Source organism: Vigna umbellata, chromosome 4 (assembly GCF_029865625.1).
Source record: "Vigna umbellata cultivar VRB3 chromosome 4, Vumbellata_1.0, whole genome shotgun sequence".
NCBI lineage: Eukaryota > Viridiplantae > Streptophyta > Magnoliopsida > Fabales > Fabaceae > Vigna > Vigna umbellata.
In genome coordinates this window covers 39,692,115-39,706,721 of record NC_142168.1, presented here as the reverse complement: position 1 = coordinate 39,706,721, position 14,607 = coordinate 39,692,115, and the positions used below count along the sequence as shown (strand labels likewise).

At 34.5% G+C, this 14,607-nt stretch overlaps 1 non-coding gene across 1 annotated transcript; it reads right to left on the bottom strand.

Moving 5' to 3' along the window:
* Positions 1-14,117: 14,117 nt before the first annotated feature.
* On the bottom strand, positions 14,118-14,224 carry LOC148200154 (small nucleolar RNA R71). Its single transcript, XR_015786439.1, has one exon. It is a non-coding gene; the product is annotated as a small nucleolar RNA R71 (small nucleolar RNA).
* Between the last annotated feature and the right edge of the window lie 383 nt (positions 14,225-14,607).

Here is a 14,607-nt window from a genome sequence, read left to right as displayed (position 1 = left end):
ACACATCATATTGCATGAATAACGTTTATGACACATCATCCAATATGTACAACCTTCATATTGCTAAGAAAAGTCATCTGTCTATTTTTTATTATTTCAGAAAGTCAGATGCACAAAGCCCAACTAGGTGGCCCATTAAGGATCATCTTGGAAAAAGAAAAGGATGAATTCAAAGCTGCCATTTCAGCAAAAATATTAAAACACTTTAAATACGTCATGATTAGCTTTAATCTCTAACGTTTTCCTTTCCAAAAAGTATTTGTTACTCCAATCACTTAATAACTAGAATCTCAATCGTTTCATGCCTCCTAAGAAACCTCAAGCCACTCTTTCCACACAAACCCTCAAAAACCCTAATCTATTCAGATCTCTCTCCTAATAAAGCATATTGTTATTTGTTGTGAAGCGTCAGAAACTTATAAATGAAAAGTAATTTGATACATAGAGATTGGCGTACTTTTCACGAGACGATATCATTTAAAGACATTTTTCATTAATTACAAGTTTGAGATCACGTCTTTATTGTTCAGAGCTAATATTTGTTAAACGATGTTTTTTTCTTTAGCTCTCTCTCTTCTTATAGCACTAATTAATTGTGAGACACCAAACTTTAGTATTACATCTTTTCTCAAGGGTGAAGTATCATCCTCAAGACTTATGCATATTTCTTTTTGTTTTATGCATATGTCCTTTAGATGATGGTTGTTGTAAAACATGTTTCATTGGATAGATTTTTGCGCTTATTGTTTTATAAGATTCACTTAGAAACTTTTATACATTCACTTAGACACTTAATCGTCTTTGATAAGATTAATAGAACCCCTTAAGAGTTCTTAAGGAAGAATTGGATGTAGCTTCAATTGAGTGAACCAATTTTATTATTTTTTCCCTTAAAGCTTTTACAAAGTGTTTTGAAATGCCATTGTCTAAACATATTCTTATTCACCTATCCTATAAAACCAAACGTTTAAACATAGTACACCTTTATATACTTTTGTTACAAGTTATTAGACGTTGCTTTGCGAAATTTTTTTGAAAACATTATTTACACCCCTCCTCCCCCTCCCAATACAACTTTTTATACCAGTTCTAAGTCTAACATGTATAGAAAAATGACTTTCTATACTGGTTCTAAGTGCAATCGACACTAATGCAGTCAAGGAAAACGACAGTGGTTATTTTCGTCTAAAGGCAGCGGTTCCGCAACCGAGGTATATACAAGTGAGGCAAAAAAGGGTAGGCTTTTTTTATCGGTTGTGAATCGAGGCAAAAAGGTGTAGGCTTTTGCCTCAGTTCCTACTGAACTGAGGTAGTATGTTTGATTCTACTCCCTCGATTGACACCTGAACCGAGGCACTAAAGTTTTTTTATTTTATTTTTTTTATGTTTGGTTTCACTAGCTTTTTTAGCTCTCGCGAGACCGAACTGTTGTGACCTTTTTTATTTTAGGTTTAAACTCTTGGATGATCCTCATATTTGTATGGGAATCTCAGTTGGGTCCTCATATTTGAAACTGTCTCAATTGGGTCATAATATTTGTAAAATTGAGTCAATTTTTCCCTATCTGTTAAGTTGTCCCAGATGGCGTTAAAGACTGCTCATGTGGTGATACTGATATGTGTGATCTTATTACGTGAAAATAAATTTTAAATAATGACGTGGAATTTGATAACTTTTGCTGCCACATCATCATCCTCTCCACAAAAAACCTAATTTGATAACCCTTGCCGCCGTGCCGCAATTGTGCCGCCACCATCATGCCGCAAGGTCGTCGCGTAACCCTAATTCGTTCTCCTCCATCAACCTTCATCAGAAACCCTCCTCTGCATCATCGTTAAGCTTCAACGCATCATCTTCTTCGTAGTACATACAACGCCTACCTTGCCTCAAACAACAGTCGCCATCAACAACACAAGACTTTACGCCACCACCCAATTTTCTCCATCGCATAAGACCATCACCGGAACGCTAACGACGCCTCCATGGCCATTGCGATTCGCAAATCTCCACGAACGCATCCATAATCACTGCGAGCCAAATCGCAAGCCTCTTCCATGGCATTCTCCAGAATCGTGCGGCCCACGCTCACGGCAAGTCACCATTTTCGCAACTCGAAACCACTAGAAACCAACCCAGAATCGTGCTCTCCCCACCATCAACACAGACCTACAATAAAAAAAACCCCAATCGCAAATCGCCGCGACCATGCATCTCTGTCACTGTGTTCGTCTCCTTCATCTCCACTATCGCACATACCTACACAACAAAACCCAATAGCGTTTTCCCCAATTCTCTTGCGAGCCTTGCACAGTCATCTCATCACCACCACAACACCGTGACCACCAAGCCTCCACCTTCGTATCCCAATACCGGTAGAAAATTCCCTACAAAATCTATTCATCAAGCTTTCCTAATTTACACCATGAGTTTTATTCACCTGTATCATCTGTGAAATTGAAAAAAGAGAAGCACAATCATGAATCTCCACGGCGCGACAGGGGAGAAGAGGCGAAACCCTATTCTCGCAGGTGTGACGGTGCAACAGTAGAAGCCCCTTTCCTCCAATCTAAAACCCTAATTTTGGGTAGGGAAGGGGATGACACATGTCATAATTTTTTAATTTAAATAAAAATTCCACCTAATTAAATAATGCACATCAGCACGTCATCACAATTTAACACCGTTTAGGACAACTTAACGGATAGGGTAAAATTGACTCAATTTTACAAATATTATGACCCAATTGAGATAATTTCAAATATGAGGACCCAACTGAGATTCCCACACAAATATGAGGACCATCCAAGGGTTTAAACCTTTATTTTATTTCTTTTACGTTCGATTTCGCTAGCTTTTCTTTACCTCTCGCGAGACCGATCGGTTGTGACCTGCGTCCACCGTCTAGGTTGCTTCAAATGTGGAAACCACCATAGCCAGACCAACCGCAAAAGAAAATACACGAGCAAGACCATGAGATCAAAAACCTAACTCGACACGAAAACCCTAAATCCTTAAATCGCAAAATCAGATAACAAGAATAAAAATTCCAAAAGCCAGAGAACAATTAAAACTTTAATTTCAAATCTCAAGATGCGCCTAAGCTGTCAAAGTCGCCTCCCTTCTTGCATAAACAAACCAACACCGAGAAGCGAAATGAACTTTTCCCTCCATGCAAAACACGAACCAGAGTTGGAGAAGAGGAAAAGGAGGTCTGTGCCTCCCTCACTACGAGGCGAAACAAAACGAGAAGAAAAGAAAAAGATGAAGATGGGTGCTTCCCCCTTCTTGTGAAGCCGCGAAAAAGGAGTGAAGAAGAGAACAAAACATTGCGCGAAGAGAACCCCAAGGGCGACAGAGAAAAGCTGTAAAACCTAAGCGAAGGTATTCTGTCTAAAAGTGCCTCTCTACGCAAAATTTAAACCTAAACACATGTTATTACCTCGGTCTATGGCAAACCGAAGCATAAAACGCGTACGACATCGGCTAAGAGGGAATGGAGGCAAAAGAGGTTATCAAAATGGATTTTGGAACGTTCGATTTCAGAGGATGGAACGTTCGATTTTAGAGGATGTGTGCTTGTGGCAGGACATACTTCCTCGGTCCGTGGGCAAACCAAATCATAAAGAGCCTACGACATCGACTAAGAGCGAACTGAAGCAATAGAGTTTACCATAATGGATTTTGAAACGTTTGAACTGCCTCGGTTTTGAGCAGCAACAGAGGTAGTATACCCATTCGACATTGGTTATCAATGAACCGACGCAATAGAGGTTACCAAAATGGATTTTGGAATGTTCAGTTTCAGAGGACGTGTGCTTGTGGCAGGAGAGAATTAATTAGAACGTTCGGTTCAGAGGCTGTCTGGTTCTGACAGGAGATACTACCTCGATTCTAAACAGCAACCGAGGCAGTATACCCGTTTAACATCAGTTCTCAATGAATCAAGGCATATAATGTCGTCATAACTACAAAAATGCCACCGCGTTATTATACGCTTCGGTTTTTGCAAAACCGAAGCATATATAACGCGTTAAAAAGCTCATTTTTTACTAGTGTGATATAGAAAATTTTCTAATTTATTATAGTTTTCCAACTGTACTACTTTCTATATGGATTTTGGGTCCAACTGATATAAAAAAGCTTCTCATATTCATGATATTTTCATCATGTTATTTTCTATACTTTGTGGATTTCAACCAATATAAAAAATCACTATAGGAAGTGTTTTTCACTAATTATGACTGTATGACATATATTTTTCCAACAACATTATTTATTTATGGGTTAAATATGTTTTTAGTCCTTAAACTATCAAGCGATTTTGATTCATTAGGGTCACTAGTGGATGCATCTGCTTTATTTGCAATAGGATAGATATCGTCGTCCCCCACATTCAATAACTTAGACTCCTCAAATATCGAAAAATCAATACCAGTTCCAACTGGTTGTTTAAACCTCTGGCCAAGACCTTACTGGAAATTTACAATCATGGGTGAAAGAACATTTTCCTTCATTGGGGTTAGGATGCAACCTTCCCCTTCTTTTGCAAAGAAAAGTATCGTGATGTTGTTATGTAGGTAAAAGAAAACAAACAATTTAGATCAAACAAATAAAAGAACTATCCCACAAATATTCACATTCATAGTCTTTAACCAACACACACAATTTTAATCTTAGAGATCACTACCCAAAAAATTAGGGTTTCTGATTTTGGGGGAATGCTGCTTCTGCTTATGGTGGGAGAAAAGGGTTTTTCCCTCTCCTATCCCTCCTCTTTCTCCTTTCCTCCCTCTCATGCTCACTTTAAGAATCAGATGTTGAACCAGAATCAGTATCTGAATCAGAACCTCCATCATTAGCCATGGGAGAACCCCTTTTCAAATCATCAAATATAGAATTCCCAGAGATTGAATTAAGCGCATGCCTTTCTTTTATCGCACTTCTCAATTGACTGCCATCAAAATCTACCACAATCTTAGGATCTTACACCTTATCAATCACTAATGATGGTATTGTTTCTACAATCAAAGTTTGCCACGTAAAAAAAACGTAACACCGTCACTTTTTAAGGACTAAAATGAACAAAGCTTTTGAAGAGGGCCAAAAACCAAAATCGCTTGATAGTTTAGGGACTAAAAACATATTTAACCCTTTATTTATTTTAAATATTATCGTATAATGTCGTTATTTTTTGTTCTTTCACGTCGAATTCGAGGTTGACATCATATCGAGAGACGTTAAATTGACGTCGAATTTAAAAAATTCAACGTTAATCAAATTGACATCGAATTTTGTTAATATTGGACGTTAAGCAATTTTTTTTGTTTTTTTTAATTAATTGTAATCCTTTCTTACAACTTTACGAGACTTGAAAAGTAGAAAAATAACAAATTTAAATTTTTGGTATTTTATAAAGCATGAACTATGAACGTGTAGTATAGTATCAACAACAAACAACAAACAACAATAACAAACAATAAAACAGTTCAATCAAGCAACAACAACAACAAACAAGTTCAACAAAAAATAACAACAAATAAGTTCAACAAATAAGTTCTTCAAAACGAAAACGAAAACGAAAACTAACCTTCAAAAAGTGGGTTCGTCGGAATAAAGTGTTTCCACCAGTGAGAGAGAAAGCAGAATGCGCCTATGAAGGATAATAACACGAAAATAATCGGTCAAAACAAACGAAAATTATACATAAAGTAGTTAATTAACATGCATTTGTATCAAATGAAAGAAAGATTACATGTGATGGTCGTCAAACTTCGTTCGAGAAAAGTTTGAGAAGAGAAGAGAGTCTCGCGCACTAAGATAAAGTGAATGAATTTTCAATCTCCCGCTCAAATTAAAAAGGGGAAAATTTTGGCTAACAAATATAATGTCAAAGCTCCTACAAAATTTGACGTATTATATGTGGTTTAAAAGAAAAAAGAAAAAAAGAATTAAAAAAAAGTTATTTTTTAGCTTTTGGCTGAAAAATAATACGTCAAAGCCCTTACATAATTCGACGTATTATTTATTGTTTAAAAGAATAAAGAAAAAAGAATTAAAAAGGGTGACTGTTTGACTTCTGACGGACAAATATTAGGTCGAACCCCTACAGGATTCAACGTACTGTTGGTGGTTTAAAAGAAAGATGAAAGAGAATGACGCGTTGGTTTAAATAATTACCATTGTAGAACGTGGAATTGAATGAGGCTTCGACGTTCTACAATTGCATTTATTTACAAAAATATCACCGAGTATTTTTAACGTTGGTTATTCAATGATTGGACGTTATACTCTGTTTTTGCAGTGTACTAAAAAATTATATATTTTGCATATCAAAACACATTTCTAAGAGAATTATATGTCAATTAATTAATATTATTTTTCTTAAAACGCATCATAATTTTCTTTTAAACTTATTTTTAATTTTTTTTATGATAAAAAATTATTTTTAAATTGTTTTAATTGATTTTATTTAATATTTTCTTTCCATAAATAATAAGGTTAATCTTTTTAATAATTGTTCTTAAATAAGTTTTTATCATCTTTAATTTTAAAAAACTTTTCTCAATTAAACAACTATGTATTGTAAGACCTTGGAAATTTAAACCAGCCTCCACCTGTTAAATCGCATTTAATGTGCCCAAACCCTGTTCAGATTTCATTAAAAACCCACTTCCATAACTCTGCAACTCACGCCAAGTGTCACCAGGAAAGAATTGAAGTCAGTAATGGGGGTGCAGGTGTCGACAGGAGAGACGCACGTTCGTGTGGACGTGGGGAGAACAAAATGGATTTTCTGAAAAACTCTCCCACTCTCCTGCACGCATCTTCTCCCTTCCAAACTCAGACTCTATCTTTCTCCTCCTTCTCTCTAGAAAGCCTCCATCTTCTCTCTACCGTAACTCATTTTCCTTTTCTCCGATCAAATTTCAGAGACCGTAGAAGAGATCCCGACGTCCTAAGCGTTCCATTAAACCGAACAAGTTCAAGTTTGAAGCTGGTAAGTTTCTTCCTTTAGTTGTTCGTTCCTAGGTTTCATGCAAAACCAAACATGGTTGCATGCATTCACTTTGTTTGAACCTAATCTGGATTCTGTAAATTGTTTTAGTTCACAAGAGTTGAATGACCTTGAGGGTAGAAGTTGTAGTGGGCGAACCAAGAACATACGTTAGGACGTTTTAGTCACAAATCCAGGTAAGGGAAGCTTATTTGATTTAATTGATATTGTATGTTGTATGAACGTCTGATATTGACTAAATGTATGAGATAAAATGCTGATTGATTATGTATGAACGATCACTGTGATAATGAATGAATATGGTATGCGTTGATTGATATGTATGCTGATGGTTGATAAGTATGAATGATTAATCATATAAAGTTTAGTAAATTTATATTTGATATGAAGATATAAAGTATGAGATGATATGTTGAAACTTGAGATTTGAAACAGATGAAAAATCTGAATTATGAGATCCTCACTATGATAATATACGTTCGTCATCGTACGGTCTTATACCGTTCGGTTTTCTAGTAAAGTGCCTAAAAAGGAAAATTCTTTCATTTGGAAGGAATTCTGATTGAGAACGAACGTCCTATAAAATACTATGTTTGAGCGTTCGGCTCAGCCTAGTGGTACCCATATATCTAAAATAAAGTAATAATACATTTCTACCCTTATACTTTAAAATTAGTAACGTTCGGTCTTATACCTAGCGTTCGTCATAAGCATCGCTCGGTCTTATACCTAGTGTTCGTCATAAGCAACGCTCGGTCTTATACCTAGCGTTCATCATAAGCAGCGCTCGGTCTTATACCAAACATTCGTCATAAGTAGCGCTCGGTCTTATACCAAGCGTTCGTCATAAGTAGCGCTCGGTCTTACACCTAGCGTTCGTCCTAAATAGTGCTCGGTCTTATACCAAGCGCTCGTATTATTGTATAGTAAACCTTGATAAAATAGAGTTCGTTCAACTGTAATAATATATTGTTCCATGTTCAGTCATTTACTGGCATCGGATCTAAGGTATATTGTTCGTTCAAAGATAGTTCTAAATATTTTTGGTTCTCCTTCTTACATTGGATCCGATCTAAGGTCTTCATAATGAAATTTTCTTTAAGTACCAATGTACATCCAAACGAGTTAGTTCATTTAATTGACCGCATAGAAAGTAACGTCCGTTATAGATTTCTTAGTTCATTCAGTCCATTTTCTTAACGTTCGTCCTCGTTCTTCAGAGGGCTGAACGTTCGTTATTTTATGTCTATGAAAGTAAAGATGAAAATGATAATAAATTAAAAGATTATAAAGGGTGAACATGATATGGAATGATTATACGATTATGGATTTTGTACGAGCGTTCCAAGGAGGAACGACTTATATATATTGAATATTGGATTTGGTAAAGTATGACTATGGTTATGCTAATGCTGGCAGTCCATCCTGATGTTCCGTGAGTACTCATCATCACGTAGAGGGGGTAGGTCATGTGTGGGAACGACAGGAGGTCCTAGTCCTTAGGGGTACTTTGGATAGGGCTAACCTCGAGTGGCAGCTGTTGAGTGTATCCCAGTTACTACATCACTCGGGTGCAAGGACGCTTGTAGCTACACAGATTCATACAGTCCGGACGGTCTGTCTAGTACTATATGTCGTATGATGTTATATATATTGAACTATGTGTTGATGTGTATTGTGAATGCTTATTTTATATCTTGATGTATGAATTAAATTACATAAGCTTACCCTTTCGTTTTCCTTGTGTTGTCTGTTGTCTCTGTACGTTTGTCCTGTCGTTGCAATGATCATCCGTGTGGATGTGAGCAGAAGGTGAGGCCACTTTGGAGGACGTTATTGAAGAAGAAAATCTGGTTGAAGTGGAAGTTAAAGCTGAGCCTTAGATCGCTCGTTCTTAATAGAGATTAGACGTTAGCTTTTAGTTTTGACGTTCGGTTATTTGACTTTGTAAAACCGTTCGTCCTGAACTCTTGTTACTTCTGTAGTAATGTATTTAGTTTCTGTACTTTAAGCCGTTCGGCTTATGAACCCAGTTTTAGTCTAAAGACTGCATTTGTTTTACTGTTAAATGTAATTAATTCTAATTTATGGTTATTACTGTATTTTGGGATGTTACATGTATCAATATTAAAATTGTTAACATTGTTTTATAAAATATATTTATTTGAAAAAAGAAATTGTTTATATAATTAGGAATGTTAATTGATTTATTATTTTATAATCTTATAATTTTTTTAAAGTTATTTAATTCAGATAAATCCTTTGCCTTGAAGCTTCTTCTTGTTCTTGATCCTTTGGGTATGATTCTCAAAGTTTTTCAGAGCGAAGGACTTAGTACTCACTAATATATCGTGATGAACAAGTCTTACCTTGGTAAAACAATGTTGTTAGTGAGTGATGATATGTTAAGGTTTTGTAAATTATATATTCTAGACTCAATAATGTATATTTAATAAATCCACTTGATTTTTAATTAAAAAAAATGAACTTGATGACTCCAAATTAATAATACCACACAGATTCACCAGTTCTGGCTTATAATTAGGTTTGCATGTTGCACTTTTGCAAGTTAAAAAATTTGTCGGTGCCATGGAGAACTGACATAATCAATTTTATATTTGAAATATTAGAGTGACATGATGTTTTCACATTTTACCTACCAACAACCTGACAATTCATCACGTGTACGTTGCTTGATCACTCGATTGGATTTATATATATATATGAAAAAGATTCATTTTTTTCTATAATTAAAAATGTCAATTGGCTTATCACTTTTCAATCTAATAATTTTTTTTAATATATTTAATCTAAAAGTAAAATAAATTTATCAAGATCTAACAAATATTTTGTTTCAAATATCTTACTTAACACTAATGCTGTGTTCGTTTGGAGGGAAAATACTATTCACATAAATTAGTGACGATGAATTACGAAAAGCAACGTTGTTCGTTTTGGTGGATTTGCGTCGATTTGGTGAGACGGATATCCGCTGATTTGCAGGATTGCATTGTTCAACTCATCTCGCAAATATGGGAAGATTTGCGATGATTTATGAGGAAAAGACTGATATACCCATCTTTACTTCCATACATCAGCCAAAAATATTAGCCAAAAATAACGAAGTTATTCGATTCTGCACATTAATAAGCGGTTACAGCAGAGTGTAACCGGTTACAGAGAATAATGAACTTTTACTTGCACACGCGTAACCGGTTACACAATATATATTTTTCAGTTTTTTTTATAATTATTTTAATATTATAATTTAAAAAGATGAAATTTTAATAAAATTAGGTATATTATATTTTCTAATTTATTAAAAATAAGTTGATTATTTAATTTTTATAATTTTTAAACATTAATTTTATAAATTATTCATAATTTTGTTTTCTTTATAAACATTTTTACAATTAAATATAACATTTTATATTACTTTTATAACTAGGGACATTTTGATAATCTTTAATTTCTACCAATTAAACTAATTTTTAAAATTTATCACATCAATCAAATCCTACACTAATTCTCACAAACTTTACTTCCAAATCCACTCTCAATTACCCACAAATCCACTCAAAAAAACAACTAAAATATTACCCTCAAATCCATTCAAATCATCTCCCCCAAATCACTCTAAACGAACAAACTCTAAAAATATACAATATAGTGATTTTAATTTTTTAGTACTTAGAAAATCAAAAACATTTTCATATATTTTAAATTGTTCAAATCTATTTTGATGTGTGACAAATGCTTTATCTACTATGTACATAAAGTAATTAATTTTAAATTATTCTTAAAGACATTTTACAATTTCATCATCAACATTTTCATCAAATTGTTTATATTTATGACTAATATAGTTTTTCATGAAATGTGTCATGATTGTTCTTAAAAATTTGTTAACTTCGGACTTCAAGAATACCAAACATCCTTATCCTTCAAAATCCCTTTTTAAATCCTATTCCTACTCCCATTATCAAGGCTCTCTCGCTTTTCAACCCATTCAAAATTCTCTCATTCAAAGAAAACTACTCAGCCTCTGATATTTTCGTTATCCAAGCCTCCGAAGAAAAAATTGTAAGACTTCATATTAAGCACTGGATAAATCTTGACGATCTTACAACACATGGATATGACGTTCTTCAAGATACTTATCGTTGCGGCATTGCCACCTACTTTGAGTGGGACACTCCAATACTGCCAAAACCTGGTGAAGCACTTTTGGACAAATGCTGAAATAAAATCTAAGACTTTCATCCCAAATATCATTGCACAAGAAGTAACCATCAACCTTGAGACCATTGTTGAAGCTACAAGTTGCCCTAGATTCGATAACTATTACTACGAACGATGGGATAAAATGTACTCACCAAATGGAATCGTTGAACGCACTTTCTATGGTGCAAACTTCAAATTAGAGTGTGTCGATCGAGAGATAATATACAAGGAATTGAGCTCTTTGTTGAAATTGATATCGCAAAGCGGAATGTTTTAAAGAGCGTGAAAATAAACAATAATCAATAGGGTAGGAGTGAATTGGTTTTTTTGAATTTTTTTTTAAAACTTTCATCGAACAATTTATAAAAAATAGATGAAGAAAGATAGAGAGAATCACACACAAAATTTTATCCTGATTCGAATTAAAAGATTATTTGTCCACTGTTAATCATTATAAAAAGAGTGATTAACTTTTTACTAAAAATTAGTTTGATGATTACAATTACAACTGTGAAATAATAAGAATAGAAAACACCTTCCTTCGACACACGAGGGAATGAACACCAGCTTAATCAAGTTGCAGATAACTGCTTGCACCTTTAGACACACTAAACACAAGCTTTTCCTTTCTCAAGACTTGATCAAGCTAAGACTTAAACTTAGAACATCCTCAAAACCAATTTTGAGCTCTCAAGAGTTTAGGTAACCTCTAAAAGGTTTTGGAGGCTTCTATTTATAGGCTAGGGGTCAGAAATTGAGAAGACAACTCCCAAGTACCAGAGATAATTCATTGTCATAAATGATAATCGATTATTTCAGGCCGTTATGAGTTTTGGAAAATGTTATGATCGATTATCCTTTGTGATAATCAATTAACGTTGAACCCTGGACAATATTAAAACTTGCAAAAATAATCCATTATCCCTAATGATAATTGATTATTGCTGAAACAAATCCTTTTCAACTTTTGTTTGTGATAATCAATTATCCCTAATGATAATTGATTATTTGATAAGTGTGAAAAAGAGTTGTTTTTACACTTATAAATGATCTCAATCTTCTAATTATTCATGTTATTCCTCAGTGAAATGTTGTAATAGGAAGTAGATTGTTTTGTAATTTATTGTACAGGAAGGATGTATAGTTTGGAGTCTGTCAGCCAATTTTCGCATAGTGCAAGCCAAAGCTCGCAATGCCAGGAAACGGAAATTCGCATAGCGCACCATTACTTGTGCGCTGTGCGAATAACATCAGTTAAGAGGCAGCAGTTACACGAAATTCGCATAGCGTACACACACCTGTGCGCTGTGCGAATTAATGAAGTTATTGGTTTTAAAAGACGTGACAGAAAGGCAGAAACCATCTTCTGACACACGAAAATAGCCAGAAAAATACTGGAGAATTCAGGAGACGATCAGGAGACCTTTCAAGACATCAAGACTTCACTTTCTGCAAGGAATTGCTGTAAAGAGTACGTTTGAGATGTCTAGGATAGGCTAAATTTTCTGTTCATTGGAATTGGTTGTATGACGAAACGTTAATGTAAATTTCCTGTGCAATATATGTTTCAGTTCTTGTTCTTTTCTTGACTAGCTTTTGATTATACGGAAGTATTAATCTCTTTAAAAGTTCTTTTGTACTGGGAAGTATTTTTAGAACCAGAAACGTAAGAAAAGAAACTAAAAGTAACTACGCTAGGAATAGTTATGTGCTTCTGGTCATTCTTAACATCTGAACTTAATGCAAAATTATCTGATGAATTAATTAAGGAATTAATAATTCAATGGATAATTTTAGAACTTGTTTTAAGGAATTAAATCAAGATACTCTCATGTGAATGCTTGAACAGAGAATATATGTTGTTGTTCAGGATCTTACTGTAATGTTAGTCAAAGACCAATTCCAGTGATCTTTTATTGCATTTTTTAAATCTTAATTGTTTACGTTGTAAATTTCATGTTTAAATCCAAGTTGAAATCACAAATATCATCAGTAATTGATCTTGATAAATAATTTTCATTGAAATACGTAAATCAAATTCCCTTGGGAGAACGATAGATTTTTACTTATCACTGTATTACTTGTAACGATTTGGTATACTTGCCAAAAAGTTATCAAGTTTTCGGCGCCGTTGCCGGGGAATTTGATTGTTATTGTTATTTCAGTCATTCATTGTTTATCAATTTCAATTCTGTTCCATTATTTGTAAATCCATTGTTTTAATTTTTGTATTTTTGTATATATACGTTGTGTTGTTTCTGTTGTTATTTCTTTGGGTTGATATCTTGAGATTGTTGTTCTCTGTATGAGTAGGAGAACAAAATCTGAAAATTTATTGTTTGATTATGAGATTGAGAGAACAGCCCATAGGAATAACAGTAGACGTAGGAGAGAAAATAGAAAAAAAGAAGCTAGAGAAGCTAGCTTGTCTGCTATCTTCAACACTTTTTCTTCATCTGATCAAAAGGATAAGGATATGGAGGGAAATAATGAGGAGGAACAACCAAGAGTGAGGCGTATGTTGGAAGATTATGCTTCAGTGTCTATACCTTCATCTTTCAATAGTATAGCCCAACCTGTGGTAAATGCTGCTCATATGGAAATGAAACCTGCACTGATTCACCTTGTTCAAAGTAATCACTTTACAGGAATGTCACATGAAAATCCCTATGATCATCTGACAACTTTTAATGAGATCTGTAACACTGTAAAAATTTTACATGTGCCAGATGAAGCAATTAGAATGAGTCTATTTCCTTTTTCTTTGGCTGGAAATGCAAAGCTTTGGCTAAACTCTTTTCCTGAAGGGAGTCTGATTGCTTGGGATGACGTAGTGGCAAAATTTTTGAATAAATATTTCCCCCAATCCAAGATCAATAAAGGCAAACAGGAAATATCCTCCTTTCAACAAGAGCATGAAGAGTCGTTGAGTCAAACATGGGAGAGGTTCAAGGGGTTGCTGAGAAAAATTCCAATTCATGGATTTGACATTCCCACTCAATTAAACCTTTTCTTAGGAGGTTTAAAATCTCACACAAAGCTTATGCTAGATGCCTCTGCTGGAGGTAACATTAGGTGGAAGACACCTGATGAGGCACAAGAAATAATTGAAAATATGGCATCTAGTGATAATGATGTCCAAAGTGAGAGAGTGCAAACGCAAAAGAAAGGCATGTTTGAATTGCAATCCCAAGATGCCTTATTAGCCCAAAATAAAATCATGACTCAACAGCTTGAGTCTTTGATGAAAAAGTTGTCACAACTACCCAAGGAACTACAAACTGTATCACAGGCACAACATCAAACTGTGCAAGGTTGTGAACTGTGTGGTAGAGAGCACCAAAATGGACAGTGTGCTATTCAGTCCA